The 16,459-nt window shown below is 44.7% G+C and overlaps 1 protein-coding gene across 1 annotated transcript in view; it reads right to left on the bottom strand.

The window, feature by feature from the left end:
- LOC138527099 (protein ELYS-like) overlaps positions 1-16,459 on the bottom strand; it is a 510,654-nt gene that overhangs the window by 117,252 nt on the left and 376,943 nt on the right. The gene's annotated exons all lie outside the window — the stretch shown is intronic.

The following is a 16,459-nucleotide window of genomic DNA, read 5'->3' on the forward strand; positions in this document are numbered from 1 at the left end:
GCTAACCGCCTCCCCTGACCCACTTACCTTTTCGGCGGCACACCGTGAAGTGTGCAGCCGACTCTCCTCGGACCCTGCAGTGCCAGTTCTCGCCCACAAAACGTGGGTTTGAATTGGTGTTGCAAGGTCAATTTTTCTGTTTTTTTCATTTTTTTTTAATTGTCCCCCGCTCCCATCTAATGAAAGCGCAGGTAACTCCCGCAACCCATGCTCCCATTAGTCGGTGTCGTGCGGGTCAGCATTTTATTACTGTGCAAAGGCACGGTAATGAAAATGTCGCAATTTTGGGGGTGACATTTTAGTATTATTTCAGAGAGCTGGAGAGGGGGGACAGCTGGGAAGAGGAAGAGAGTGATGTAAGAGATTAGTGAGGGGGGTTTGGGGGGAGCCAAGGGGGAGATGGGTGGGTGCATTCAACAGGAGAATGTGGATCAGAGTCTAGGGAAGACGAAGTGGCCCGCATAGAGCTAAAGCAGAAAGTTGGGAGAGATCAGAAGGAGGCGGAAGAAGCAGAGGGGGCGCAGGAAGCAGAGGAGGCTCCGATCAGTGAAAACAGATATGAGAGCAAATTCAGGAAAAGGGAGGCAGCTAGCCAGTACAGGGTAGGCCACGCGACAGGTGTGTCTGGCCTGGGGGCTGTGCCAAAGGTGATCCCTCGATAAAAAGGGGGTGAGTATGGGAGGGGCAGAGACAAAGGCCGGTGGTGAAGCAGCAAGTGAGTAGAGATGATTGGCAGGAGTAGAGAGGGTTCTGAGGAGAGGGAGTATGTAGAGGAGGTCCCAACTATGGCCTGCACTCCAGTCACCCATTTTGAAGTACTAGGAACGTTCACACCGAGACATGTGACATATGATGAGCAAATAAACCAGCAGAGAGCCGCAGTCGGGCTCTGCCCAGTGCCTATCAGAAGAACAATACCTATTGAAGTATCGATACTAGGAAACCGTGGACATTAAGATATCCATTGCGAAAACCCTACCAGCAAATGAGATGAAATGAAGATTGTTTAAACACTGTCCCTGAAGAAACTCAAAAGGCCTTAATTGAAGACGAATGGTGACAACAAGAGGGACCGGACAGACTCTCAGATAGGAGATAAAACGACCCAAAGATGACACACAGAGACGAAACGCCATGAATAAGGATATTGTGAATGTAGAAGGAGAGACAATGTTGAAATATAAAGAAACTTAGGCTGTAAAGCAGGATGAAGCCATTCAACCAGCTAACACCTGTATATATGCTTGAAACCGCAAGAAGCTAAGGAAACAGCGCGGCTTGCTATGCTTAGTAGAAGAATAGGGCGGCAAGCGCCACCTATACATATCTACCTCAACGAAGCACATTATACAAGTGCGAGTCCACTTTACACAAAAGCAGAATTAACCCAGGTTACTAGGGGTCAAACAGGACAGGATTGGTATTACAGCTAAAATGAGAAGAGAAGGCTGAATCCAAACTCAGCAAGAGCAACTTGTGCCTGGGGAGCCAAGGTCAGACCAAGAGAAGGAGCGAACAGTAACTTTGTGGAATCAAAACTTAAGAACAGAACAGCCCATCTCAGGAAGGCCGAGATAAGGAGGCCCAGGAAGGTAGCAAGCCGAATAAGAATTAAATGTGCAAATAGAAGGAAAACTAAGCTGATTCACGGTGTGCTAGCACGTGACCAGCCCAGCGAGAAGAGGCACAGGTTCACACCTACTCCTGGCAGTAACTTTTTCTGACAAGAAGATACAGTTTCAAGACCGACCACAGCCAACTAATTGACACATAGCCATTAAAGTAATGATTGATGGAAGGGAGGCTGGGTGAATCTTGGGGAATCCTGCACCTGGTTGACCATTCAGCGTGCTGCTAATGAAAGTGGAGATTTATGCATGGGGTTGCAGCCAACCCAATCACAATGGACCAAATAATCTAGGGTCCTATAGATAGTAGAACCAATGAGACGTCATACTTTTGTGACGTCCACCGTATTCATTTGTGAAGGAAGGGTTTAGATGCCCACCTGATAGTGTTTATCCAATCCCCACACTCCATTACCATATACAGATATAGCACCTATATTTAAGCTACCTTTTTCCAACCAATAGAATTGTATGCTAACTTTCGAGTATTACACGTCAACGATGACGAGTTTTGGGTATAAATGTTAGTGTTTGCATGAAGTTTTTGGGAGTTGAAGCGAGACGGGCCATCGCATCACTGTTGATTTCCTTGTTTCCCTGTTTTTTGTACTTGTCAATAAACGGACTCCCCTTTGGCAAAGCATTGAGTTGTCCTTATTGATTGGTGTTGGAATAACAAACCTGCACCCCCATCCATCTCAAGGTGCAGCTATCTCGTCTTAAAGTATTCGAGAGCGAGCTCTGACTCCATGGGCCGGCCGGGGGTCTCTCGAGTACACTTTGTAGCGGAGGACGGTTGGAAACCATCTATTATTTGACAAAAATAAGACACCTATTGACCGTCGACATAAAGTAACTCTAGGTCTTCGACAATATCGCGAGTCCTTTGCCATTCGGCTGAGTAGACCATGAAGCTCCCCATAGACAATGGTAGCATAGAACCAAACTGCAGTAAGGCCTGAAGGGACTCGTTTTCCCACATATCCCTTCCCATTCCTACGGGCAGCTGAGCGAGCAAAAAGCTGAAGAAGGCGGTAACAAAGGCAGTGATCCCGAGGGTCCAGAGAGGAACCATGCGAACGGTGAGTGAAGGAAAAATTGAATGCTTTGGCAAACAGTGCAGGCCTTAGAACAAGGAAAGGGAAAGGGTAACGGAGGGAAGAGGGAAAACAAAATAGAAGTAGAGAAGACTGTATATATATAAGGGGATAATGGCTCGAGAGTAATAATCGAATAAATAGAGGTTACCGGGGTGGACACCCGAGAAGATAGAGGTTACCAGGGCAGACACCTGAGAAGTGAGAGGATTCGCCTTATTCCTGCGCTTTAATATAGCGGCCAGAAGAAACGTGTGCCCAAAGTCCCACATAATGGGGAATGAATAGGCTACCACAATGTTTAAAGACATCGTGAAAGGGGTACGTTTACACTCCATGAAGGGGTATTGATTAGAGGCAGAGATATCTGTGTCCAGCTGGTGTCCGTCTAGTCTGTTAAATGTCTGTTTTATATGTTTCTTTGTTGTGACGTAATACATATATTGAAAAATAAAATGTTTTTAAGAGAATTGTTTTCAAATTTTGCGATTTAATAGCTGAGATAAAATCACACGCGAACTGTTGGGTTTTGAGTTTACTAGATTATATAAAATTTTGAGAAAATTTGGATTGGAGCTTGCGATATTTGGTGCTCGCTCATATTGCTGGAAGTATTGAAGTTGCATGGAAGTATTGACAAGTGTTATATAAGAGGAAAGGAAACAGATTTAAGTATGGAAGACATTACTCCACCAGCACACTTATGCAAACAATTGCCGAAACACGCACCCAAGCTAAAGAAATATAGCACCGATGTGGGTTAAAGGTACTGCCCACAAGTTGTTTATGCCGTGGCCACAAAATGGGTCTTTATATAAAGCCGTCTTACAACACATGAGGACATATTTACATGCCACATATACAGGCAAGAAGTTAGAAAAACGCCTTACTGTTCTCGAGTTGTGGAAAATGTACGAAAGGAGGAAGAGCCTCCAGCTGATTGGATACTAAATATATGCACAGAGGGGGTTGAGACGCCTACCGCGCCACCTGCCCCGCCGGAAACGAGAACCGAAGAAAGTAAGGATGAGGGATTATACCCGTTAAGGGAATTTAAAGCAGCCAAGGGGTACAGCAACCCCGCACATGAGTCGCCTACACATAGTAGTGAGGACAATCAAGGGAGAGAAAAGGACAAAAATACTACCTCCATGGTCCCAAGGGACAAGGGGAGACGCAATGAGGAAGGAAAAGATCAAGCACAGAAAAGTGCATCTCTCAACAAGGAGAGAGAAGGGAAGCGATGGAAAGGGAGCGAATGCAGAACTGATGAGATAGCATTCACAAAAGACAAATGGATGGGAGGACAAATCTTATTGAAACTCAATGGGAAAGGCAGTGATGACGTGAGACCAAGAGAGAGGTTAGATGAGACACAGAGAAAGGAGAAAGAAAAGGAGTTAAGAGACGAAAGGATAAGAAGGAAGGACAGACTAAGGCGAGAACAACTATATCGTGAAGAACAAGAAAAACAGCTTGATCGCAACCCAAGAGCAGCCTATGATCTAGACAGACAGAAACAGCAAAGGTTAGAAGAAGAAAAAAGGGTACGTGAAAAAAGGATATGGAGACGAAGAGATGAGGAAAGTCGAAGAGCAGATGAACATAGAAATGAAGGGAGAAAGGAAGAAGATAGGGTCAGAGAAGAGGCGAGTGGGCGCAAGGAGTTCGATGACGATATTGAACGTAAACAAAGACAGAGGGCACGTGATCCCAAATATTTGGAGAGGGGAATTAAAAAACCTGATACAGTTGTAGACTGGGAAGACATTTAAGAATTATTTCCTGCGTACGATTCAGTACCAGGCACGTCTAGTGCAAATATTGATGATGACTTTGATACCAGAAGCATCGGGGAAACGATCAATAAAATATATGATGAAATGGGGCTAGAACAAACACCACAAGGAGAGGGGGGGGACGAGCGCTTCGAAAGCACTGAGCTGTATGACACTGAGGATGTCACCTGAAGCAGTGGGAATAGAGAGCTATCCCTGGATAGATTGGAAATAAATAAGGACAAGGAGGATACAAGAAGTTGCGTGGATTGGGGGCAAATAATGTCCGACTCCGAAGGGCAGAAGTGCAAGGAAAACGAGGAAGGGAGACAGAGCGAATGACGACTCCCAAGGGAAAGAGGGATACGATGGTCAGACACTAGCGAGTCCGCACCAAGGGCATCAGAGTCAGCCACACAGTCTGACCGACATGAAGGAGTACCTCATGGTCAGAGGGGGTGTCTTCACCACCCTATGTAGACAGAATAAGGACATTGCCAGGTAGACGGCGATGCAGGAATATCACCCATGCAATAGACAGGAAAACAATGAGAGAAGAGAAAGGGGGCTACGCATTTCCATTTCCACTATTAGAGAAAGGGGGAGCAAGACCACAATATATTCCATGGGCACACATGGATCAAGAAAATGTGAAAAACTAGCTTCCAATGCTGACATCGGGAGCTGGAAAATGGATACATAAGTTAGAAAAAATGACAGGAGGAAACACGCTAGCTATAGGGGACATTAAAGGTCTCCTGATCGCCATACTTGGTGAGAGAGCAGACGATGTGTGGACACGAGCAGGATACCCTGGTGTAACCACAATCAATACCGCGCATGACGGGGCACCATTCAATACCCAGATACGTCCGATATGGGGGCTATAATGACTCGAAAAATGAAGGAGTCAGAAGGCCCATTGATTTATATACAGAACCTACAAGACACGTGGGTGCTTGAGGCGCATGCATCTTGGACAAAATCTATACCTGTGTTTTACCATATATTGTGCCAAGAATTGCCAGAACCGGTACAAAAACAGCTCAAGAAATTGGTGGAAATCGAAGCCAAACCTTGGGCTGAAATACAGTTGACTATTGCCCATTATTGTAGATTGTTGCAAGAAAAGAATCGCAAAAAGGAAGCGACTCGAAAGGGTGAGGAAGTGAAGCTGTTGCAAAAGAAATGATCAAAGTATGCTCTTGAAGGAGCCATGCTAACTAGCGCAGCTGAAAAAAGCATACAGCAGGTGTCTCATCCACAGCAGAATAATCAGGGCAATATGTAATTCTATCCCAGGGGAAGAGGATTTAGGGGAAGAGGATGGCAGAGCAATCAGGGAGGTTTCCAAAATAATCAAGGAGGCTTTCAAAATATGCAAAATAGAAACCAAGATATGTCAAATGGGCAAATGATCCGACCACCGCCAGTTTGTTGGCTGTGTGGAATGACAGGGCATTTGGCGCGCTCATGCAGAAGTCAAGGCATGATGCAGAACAGCCAAGGGACAGGAGCAGGCATGACAAGTCCACCTGCAGGCTTGCAGCAGGGTGGTGCACAAAATCACACGGTGCAACAGCAAGCACAAAGAGCACAGCAAGGGGTGCAGCCGCAAAACATGGGCAACTTTCCACAAGGACAATCCCAACAGGCACCGCCGCAACTATCACAGGCTATGCACCCCGGAATTGGAGGTTACAATGGGAATGGGGGAAATCCACCGGCACACGGTGGGTTGAATTTATATATAAGTTAGGACAGCTCACTGGGAACCCTGGTGTGCTCTATCCTAACAGTGACACCAGACCCTCATAGGGAACCTAGGGTGGATGTCGTTATAGGGGGTAAAGAAAATTCCTTCCTAGTTGACACCTGTGCGACACGCTCGTGCATACGTGAAGGCAAGTTTTCCTTGTCCGGCGAGGCCATAGATACTTAGAGTTTTACAGGAGCTCACAGTCGAGTTCCCTTTACAGACGCACACCCAGTCTCCATAGGAGAGTGTGAAATGAATGTACCTTTATTATATTCACGTCAGACCCCAGTAAACATTTTGAGTCAAGACTTAATGACAAAATTGAACATGACAATTTCGTTCACGGAGGGTATAGTATGCTCCACTCCAGGAATGCACTATTCAAATGTATGCAAAATGATTAGAGCATACTCAGGACACATAGCCATGAGAGCCATATCACTGGAGCCAGAAATGTTCACATACGGCATGCGTGTGCTTATGGCAGGATTGCCAGGCCTTGCAGATAGGTTCATGAGAACCCCTGATGAGTTTTTATTCAGACCAAGAATACCTATGCATGAGTAGGAAGGACAAGTATTTCCCTTGATGATACAGGCAGCTGCAATACAGGGGGAAAGTAGTATTGGTTGATGGTAACGCTGATGAAGGCAGACAATGGTGCGCAATTATCCCCATCGAAGAAGGATATCGAGTGACTGATGTCACCGTTGATGATCTGTTTCAAGAACAATCAGACACGAGAGACAATGGTCGAAGTAAGTCTCACCTTTGGTGTAAAGATGATCAAAAGAGAAGTGCCTCAGAGGATGATGTTGGCGCTAAGACGTCCTAAATATTTTTATGATGATATAGCTAAAGTGCCTATCTCAGTGTGGACTACAGGACCCTATGATGTAGGCCTCCTGAAGGGAGTGGGAGAAGTGAACATTAAACTAAAACCAGGAGCAATTTTACAGAGAGCTCGACAATATCCCATGTCCAGAGAGGCAGATGAAGGGATTTCTAAGACAATTTCCGCCATGATGGACCAGGGCATCCTAGTGACGTCAGAGTCACCATGTAATACGGCAGTTTATCCTGTCAAGAAATAAAAGGGGGGGTCTTGGAGGCTAATTGAAGATCTTAGACCGATAAACAATATTGTTGAGGCGGAGTTTCCTTTAGTCCCAAACCCGGCTACAATATTATGCAATATACCCATCGAAACAAAATATTTCACAGTGATTGACTCGACAAATGCTTTTTTCTCAATCCCGTTGCACCGTGACTCACAATATCTGATGTCATTCACGTTCAGACAAATGCGTCTGAAAAGCACGAGGCTACCACAGGGGTACTGTGAGTCTCCGTCTATTCTCAACAGAGTCCTGCAGATGGACTTAAGCAATATTCTATTAGAAATCATCGTCTTGCAGTATGTGGATGACATCCTAATCTGCAGCACCACAGAAGAGCAATGCAGGCACGATTCGGTTCAGTTATTGACTATGCTGGCTGGGAAAGGATATAAGGTTGACAAGAAAAAGTTGCAATACTGTCAACAGGAAGTTCTGTACATAGGCCAACTAATCTCACATGAAGGCAAGAAGGTGACCCCAGAAAGGGCTGAAGGCATATTGAACACAGCTAGGCCACACACGATAAAGCAAATTCAGAGCTTTCTAGGCCTGTGCAACTATGTTAGGGCGTGGGTTTTCGATGACAGCTCTTACACTAAGCCTCTACTTCAGGCCCTAAAGAAGGCCCAAGTGACAAAGGAAAAGATTGAATGGTCTGAAACAATGGAGAAAGGGTTTGCTGAACTCAAGAGAGCGATTTGTACAACTCCAGTTCTCGGAATTCCTAATTACGCAGAGGAATTTTACCTGTTTTCACACACAGATGGCAGCGTTATGACACCAGTGCTCGCTCATAAAACCTTGTTGGGGTACAAGCCCCTAGCATATTACAGTGGGAATCTGGATCCAGTAATGAGAGGCCACTTCCTATGCGAACAAGGTTTAGCTGCCACAACGTTCGCCATAGAGAAGGCGACGACCATTGTGATGGGATGCTCCATGACGTTGTACGTCGAACACTCATTGTTTGCCATTCTAGAGAAACCAAAGGGCACATTGACATCTCAAAGAGCTTCTGCCTATGAAGTGATCATATCAAACGCATCGATTAAAATAGTCTGATGTAAGATAGTGAACCCAGCTATGTTTATAGCAGAGGCGGTCACTGAAAGAGAGCCGATACATGACTGCATGAATTATGAAGAATTCTATGATGAAATTCCAAGGGTGAAAGAAAATGCCCTGGCAGGAGGAGAGATCATCTTTATTGACGGGTCTTCAAGAATCGAACAATGTGATGGCAAAGATACACAAGCATCGCTGTGATAAAGCACACAGCAAATAGAGAATTTCAAGTGCTTCTTAGTGCTCGAATACCATCTCACTACTCAGCACAGGCTGCAGAATTGTTGGCGTTGATACTCGCCATTGAGAACCACGCAGACAAGGAAGTAACGTTGTATAGTGGCTACGCCTATGTGACGTCAACGGTGCATGCAGGCTTATCGCGCTGGATAAGGAGGGGATACCTCAGAGTGGACGGCACGCCAGTGCAGCATGCAACCTTATTGGACAGACTGATAAAGGCACTACAGCTCCCAGTGGGCATAGCGGGCGTGAAATGCGCCGCCCACACGAAAGGGACAGATTTTGTCTCACGTGGAAATCACGCAGCAGACACAGAGGCCAAGCGTATGGCATCCAAAAATGAGACGATTATGGAAGTGGAAGTGGCGTGCACCCATGAAAGAATGATGGTTGCCCGAACCACACCTGAAGCCTATAGCCTATACCGATCTTGGGCAAACACAACTAATGGAGCTCCAAGAGGAGGCACCGCAGGAAGAGAAAAACCTGTGGAAACGTCGACGGTGTTCTTTAAACCCCTCTGACAGCTTGTGGTGACAAGACAGCACTGGTAAACCAGTAATACCTGTAGCCCTACTAAAAATAGCGCTGGAGCAGTTACACTACCCAGCACATATGACAAAGGAGAATATAGCAGCAACACTAGCGGAAGACTGGTTCATACTGAATTTAGCTCAGCATGTTGCATTCTTTATGGTGAGCTACATAATCTGCCATCAATTCACCACTGGGCACACACTAAAAGTAATGAGAGGAGTCATCCCCAGGCCAAATGGGCCTTTTCAGCACTTGCATGTCGATTATGTTGACATGATTAAAATTTGTAATGGGTACAGATACTTAATTGTTGTGGTGTGTCCATTCTCTAGATGGATAGAAGCAGGTCCATGTACACACCCAAACTCTACCTGTGCGGCCACATTTTTAGTGAGGGAAGTGTTCCCCAGGTGGGGGGTGTGTGAAGTCATGAGATCAGATAATGGGGCTCACTTTGTCAACGCAGTCTTTGAGCAGATTAGCTTGCTGCTTGGTATAAAGCACAAGTTCTCATTGGTGTATCATCCTGAAGGTAATGGGATCTGTGAGCGGCTCTAACGGCTTGTTAAAGGAAAGGATAGCCAAGTTTAAGCTTACTCTAAAGAGGGGATGGTTGCATTGCCTTCCTCTGGCACTGTATGCTCTTCGGAACCAATCAGGCTCCGACCATCATCTTACGCCACACGAGATAGCCACACGAAGAAGAATGAGAACTCCCCTAATGCCCCGAGACAGAGCTAGATGTGATGCCCAGTCGACAGGAGAGGTTTTAGGATCTGAAATGCAAAACTACCTGAACTGCATGACATCTTGCCTTACTGTAATTTAAGATCAGCTGCAGCGACGATGAAAAGGGTGCAGTGCAGCACAAGACACAGAAGGACACACTGCAACAGACCCAGTTCAAGGTCTATGTGTTCCACTTGTCTTCCCTGGAGTTGCCGCCTTGGTGAGAAACCATACGAGGAAAAAGTGAGACGAGCCAAGATTCAACGGACCATTCACAGTCGAAGACGTTACTCAATCTGCAGTCAAGCTTCAAGGAAGAAGAGCTTGGGTCTTCCTGGGTGATATCAAGCCATACATCGGAGGAACCCCCCTGCCTGCACCCCACCGTGAAGAGACTTCAGACAACAGAGAAGAACCACAGCACGTGCAGACGAGATCGATGACGAGGAAGAAGGACGCATGACCAGCAAAATAAAGATAAAGAACATTTGCAAGTGTGGCTTAAATAGGACATTCCTCTAAGCAAAAAAGGGGATAAGGACATACAAAATGGACACTCTGTGCATCCTAGTTGCAGGGTGAAGGAGAAAATTGTGTGTATAAGCCACAACATGTTTTGTTGATTCGAACTTTGGACTGAAGCACGTTGAAGCATTAATTAGGAAGAATATGCCAAATTGTGATCGAGAACACATAAATCGGAAGAAGATACAGTATCCTGAATCCTTCCACACCGAGACTTTGTTTTAAAGCACCTATGATGTCCCACAGTAGGGATACCACAAAGGACGTGGTCACCTATTTCAACCTAGTGTTAAGATCATACCCTTCACAGGTAGGGAGGCTCACCAGTGCCACAGACTTTGTACAAAATCCTGAGAACGAAAAAATAATAAGACAACTGCTCACTGTCATTGCCGAAAAATTCATCCGGATATAGATGAGCTCATCAATACACTTTTCTTTCGCATAATCAAAGACTGTACAACCACTGTTGGAAGAACAATAGATACACTAACTTTTCTTCGAGACCCAGCAAACACTGAACATTTAAGCCATCTTTTAAGTAGGATCATCATTTCAATCACACTCCACGCGACCGGACAGGGCAGACATTGTTTACATCAACGAAAGAACATATAATCCTGAAACAAGCGAGACAGGACAGATGTCCCTGTCACCAGAAGACAGCAGGTTGGTCTACCAAGTATTCTTTCACCTTATTGAGGACTTTCCAGAGCTAGTAGGAAGACCAATCAAGGTTGACGTACTCACATTTCTCGGAGATCCAGTAAAATGTACTCAGCTAAACATGCTCTTACAGGGTATTATAGCTCAAATCAAGACTTCCAATCTCCATCGAACCCTTAGGACATGATCGTGAAAGCCTTCCGCCGAGGGACAGATCGGGGGAGCAGAGTCAAGAACCTATCTGTCATATTTGTAATTTTTCCCTATTTCTTCATACTGACCAATGTCCAATATGTCCTCCGGTCTGAAGCAGATTTGAGGATTGGACTGGTAACTCACGTATTATGAACATGCACAGTAAAAGTGACTCACCAAAGTGCTATGATTAATAGATTTTTTTCCATAGTCCAGCAAAGGAACTATATCCTGTATTAAGAGACGATCGTCAATCGCAAAAGGGGGGACACTTGTGAAGCACCTGACACTTTTGACACAGAGCTCAAAGAACGATATTGGGTGGGGGAACAATAAAATTGACATTGGGTAAATGATTGAGATGGGGGCCCAGAGCAGTAACCTGGTCCTCCCTCAAGCAGAGAGGCACCCTCGCTTCTCTGGAAGAAAATGCTGTCGCCTGACCTATAAGAGCATAATGTACCTATGTATTATAATTGTCATTATTTTTCTGTCATTAACAATCAGAACTGCATTCTTTATTCACAAAGCGGTCCAATTTGAGTGCACCCACCTGATGATATAGGCATGAAGCCCACAAAGGCACCCAGACCATATGTCATTATTCCAGTCCCTAGAAAATCTGATGGTAGAGTAAATGTACTTGAATGAGATTAATAGTGATACACACACATTTATGGTAACGAGTGAGCAGGAAAGCCGGAGACAGGGCCGGCATGAAATGAATGAAGAAAAAGCACCAACACCTACACGCACACACACACTGAATGCACACGAAACAGGCCTAGTATCAATGACCGCAGAACCACAAATGAAAGCAGCATGGAAGATGAGACTGCCTGCCATAAAAACCTTGACAGAAGATAGTGTGAGAAAACAAGAAGAATTAAGAGAAAGACCAACAGAAGCAGACATATCTGAAACTCTTGAGACAACAAAAGCCAAGTCGGAGAAACTGTGTGCAAGAACACATATGATGGCAGACTTATTAGTCCCATACATAGCCAAAGCAAGGGAATTACAAGAAGAACTGAAGAAAAAAACGGCAGAGACGATATCGACAAACACACATGTTCCTACACAAGGGACAAGTACCAGGGCTACAATAGAGCCATATACCAAGCCTGTGCCAGGCTGGTTGGCAAGGGCATTTGCATGCAGCAGAGAAAGGATGCATGAGAATCCTCCAGCAAGAAAAAGCCATACAGAGGCATTCAGAGATGTAGTTATAGCAAACTACAGGAAAACCTTAAGAATCAAGAGAAGCATGCATGAAGATGACAATGAACTAAACGACTACCTGGACAGCACAGCACATCTGGGAAACAACATTTGGTACCAACATATGAATGAAGTTGGAAGACGAAGTTCAGAAGGAGAATGCTTTGTTTGTGCACTCCTACCGTACAGCATGGGGAAATCCAAGATCTTCGTAGCTGTAGAAATTGATGTCCCGACAGCACACTGTCTCTCACATGTAGCAATGTGCATCACCAGAGGCCAGTTCATGGGAAATGATGCCTCATTGATATGGGCAACTGAGACAGATTACCCCAATGAAGATGATTATGTCCAGGACCTTAAGACAAAAAACAGAGCTCATACGAGGAATCACGTGATCAGGTACGAGAAACCTGAAGTTAAAGGAGCAGGAATAAAATGGGAAATAAACCCGAGACTGAATGTCCTAGGAAAAACTCCAGAAGAGGCTCAAATTTGGAAGAACAGAGGCCAAATGCAGATTTGGGGAACAGTGCTTTCACCAAACGGATGGGAAGAAAGAGTAGTGATCTGCCAAGCATGGATGGTCCTTGGAACCTGCAAGGAAGCAATAGAAAACTCACAGAGACTGTGCAAACCACTATGGCCGAAACGTACAAAATTATTGACGTGGGTCGAAGATAGAGGGGGACCCTTGCAGATAGTGCCACTAGAAAGCCCGAAATTGTGCTTCAGGAACAATGGCACGAGGAAGATGGGAGAGAATCAAAACTGCGGACTCATTTTTTATGCTCCAGGAATGACGCATGGAACTGCAGTAATTATGGATCATTATTGGGCATGCGGATCCAAAGCATACATCAGACTGCCGAAGAACTGGGGAGGCATATGCACGATAGTGAATGTGCATGTTCCAGCACTAGTAATCCCGTAAAGCGACCTGAATATTGACAGTTTCCCGAAAGCAGATGCTCACCTAAGGAAGAAGAGATCTGCGTAACTGATAACCCAAATAAAGAGAGAGAATGACTTCTCTACCAAATCAGAAGAAGCAGTTCATGCAATACCATATGAACACAGGCTGTTCAGCCTCACCTCATCAGTGTTCACAACAATCTTCGTACCAAGAATCCAAGTTGGAGTACACAGTAAATGGTTACAGATAACCAGATGGGAGTTATTGCAGACCATCAACACAACCATAAAAGGATTCAATGCGATTAAGGAAGAATTAAGAGCAATTTGACTGATGACCATCCAGAACAGATATGTAGTTATGTTCTATAGTTAGGTTGTGCAACACAGATTAATCAGTTATAGTATCCAATACTCTTAGAGTAGATTTCCTCTGACACGTGTTTCAACCATTCAGTCGTTCTTAAGGCCAAGATGTTGCTGTGGGTTTATCCCCAAAAGAGTTTGAGAGAAAAGCTTCAATGAAGAGTGTTCTAGGTTGCAGTAAGTCAGACAAATGTCTCTTGTAGTGGGTCCTGTGGAGGAATGTCCACTTCCAATATGGCTCAAATGCCTTCAAAGGAAGAAAAAATGGGGTAATGCAAGATGGACAGTTCTTTCAGGTTAGGGATCTTTCAGTAAAGTAGGTTCAAATACCTTGCACTTTAACAGGGGTTGAATCCCAAGGAAAAGGCTGGAGGTACAGATATGTACTTGACATGATCACAGCTATGGATGGAGGTGTTTGTGCAAAAATTGGAGAATCATGTTGCACATTTATACATTCTCACGATGAAAAAAATTGAACTTTGACAGAAGCCATAGGACTGCTGACAAACCTACAGAACCAGATGATCAATGAAACTGACGAAGTTGATGATGACAGCTGGTTTGGATCACTATTCTCGTGGGTCCCACAATGGATGGCAGACGCATTCAAGTTCCTGGGAGTCCTGCTAGTGATGATATTGCTAGGATTTTGTGTCATCAAGATAATAATTTTGCAATGCCAGAAAACTGCAAAGAAAGCCATAGGGATGAAGATCACGATCGATGTCAAACCAGGATGGAAGCCCAGAGATCTAACTGATGATGAAATAAGAGACTTTGTGAAGGCCAGTGAGCATGCGCCAGAAGGTACGAAGTTTCTTTATCCCAGGAAATGCAGAAATTATGAAGGAAAATTGATCTATTGCAGCCCAAATGGACAATGTCAGCTAATGACATGGAATAAAGATGAACATGTAAGGACAGCAGGAAGCCTGAAAGGAGTGATAAAAATACAGACTCCAAAGAGACACTCCTTTAAACCATCATGTACAAACCTAGAAGACGAAGAAGAAATGAACACAGAAGAACCAAGCAAGATGAATCCAAAAGAGGAAGCAGAAGTGGTTGATGTATTGACCAGAGGGGGGAGTGTACAGGAAGTCCCAAATATGGCCTGCACTCCAGTCACCCATTTTGAAGTACCAGGAACATTCACACCGAGATATGTGACGTATGATGAGCAAATAAACCAACAAGGAGCCGCAGTAGGGCTCTGCCCAGTGCCTATCAGAAGAGCAATACCTATTGAAGTACCTATTAACAGACAACCATGGGCAGTAAGATATCCATTGAGAAAACCCTACCAGCAAATGAGACGAAATGAAGATTGTTTTAACACTGTCTCGGAAGAAACTCAAAAGGCCTTAATTGAAGACAGACTCTCAGATAGGAGATAAAACGACCCTAAGATGACACACAGAGACGAAATGCCATGAATAAGGATATCGTGAATGTAGAAGGAGAGACAATGTTGAAATATAAAGAAACTTAAGCTATAAAGCAGGATGAAGCCATTCAACCAGCTAACACCTGTATATATGCTTGAAACCGCAAGAAGCTAAGGAAACAGCGCGACTTGCTATGCTTAGTAGAAGAATAGAGTGGCAAGCGCCACTTATACATATCTACCTCAACGAAGCACATTATACAAGTGCGAGTCCACTTTACACAAAAGCAGAATTAACCCAGGTTACTAGGGGTCAAACATGACAGGATTCGTATTCCAGCTAAAATGAGAAGAGAAGGCTGAATCGAAACTCAGCAAGAGCAACTCGTGCCTGGGAAGCCAAGATCAGACCAAGAGAAGGAGCCAACAGTAGCTTCGCGGAATTGAAACTTAAGAACAGCACAGCCCATCTCAGGAAGGCCGAGATAAGGAGGCCCAGGCAGGTGGCGAGGCTGAATAAGAATTAAATGCGCAAATAGAAGGAAAACTAAGCAGATTCATGGTGTGCTAGCACGTGACCAGCCGAGCGAGAAGAGGCACAGGTTCACACCTACGCCTGGCTGTAACTTTTTCTGACAAGAATACAATTTCGAGGCTGACCACAGCCAACTAATTGACACATAGCCATTAAAGTAATGATTGATGGAAGGGAGGCTGGGTGAATCTTGGGGTATCCTGCACCTGGTTGACCATTCAGCGTGCTGCTAATTAAAGTGGAGATTTATGCCTAGGGGTGTAACCCACCCAATCACAATGGACCAAATAATCTAGGGTCCTATAGATAGTAGAACCAATGAGACGTCGTACTTTTGTGACGTCCATTGTAGTCATTTGTGAAGGAAGGGCTTAGGCGCCCACCTGATAGTGTTTATCCAATCCCCACACTCCATTACCATATACAGATATAGCACCTATATTTAAGTTACCTTTTTCCAACCAATAGAATTGTATGCTAACTTTCGAGTATTACACGTCAACGATGACGGGTTTTGGGTATAAATGTTACTGTTTGCATGAAGTTTTTGGGAGTTGAAGCGAGACGGGCTATCGCATCACTGTTGATTTCCTTGTTTCCCCATTTTTTGTACTTTTCATTAAACAGACTCCCCTTTGCCAAACCATTGAGTTGTCCTTATTGATTGGTGTTGCAGTAAGAAACCTGCA

This window comes from Ambystoma mexicanum, chromosome 14, assembly GCF_040938575.1.
Source record: "Ambystoma mexicanum isolate Mex_15411 chromosome 14, UKY_AmexF1_1, whole genome shotgun sequence".
Taxonomy (NCBI): Eukaryota; Metazoa; Chordata; class Amphibia; order Caudata; family Ambystomatidae; genus Ambystoma; species Ambystoma mexicanum.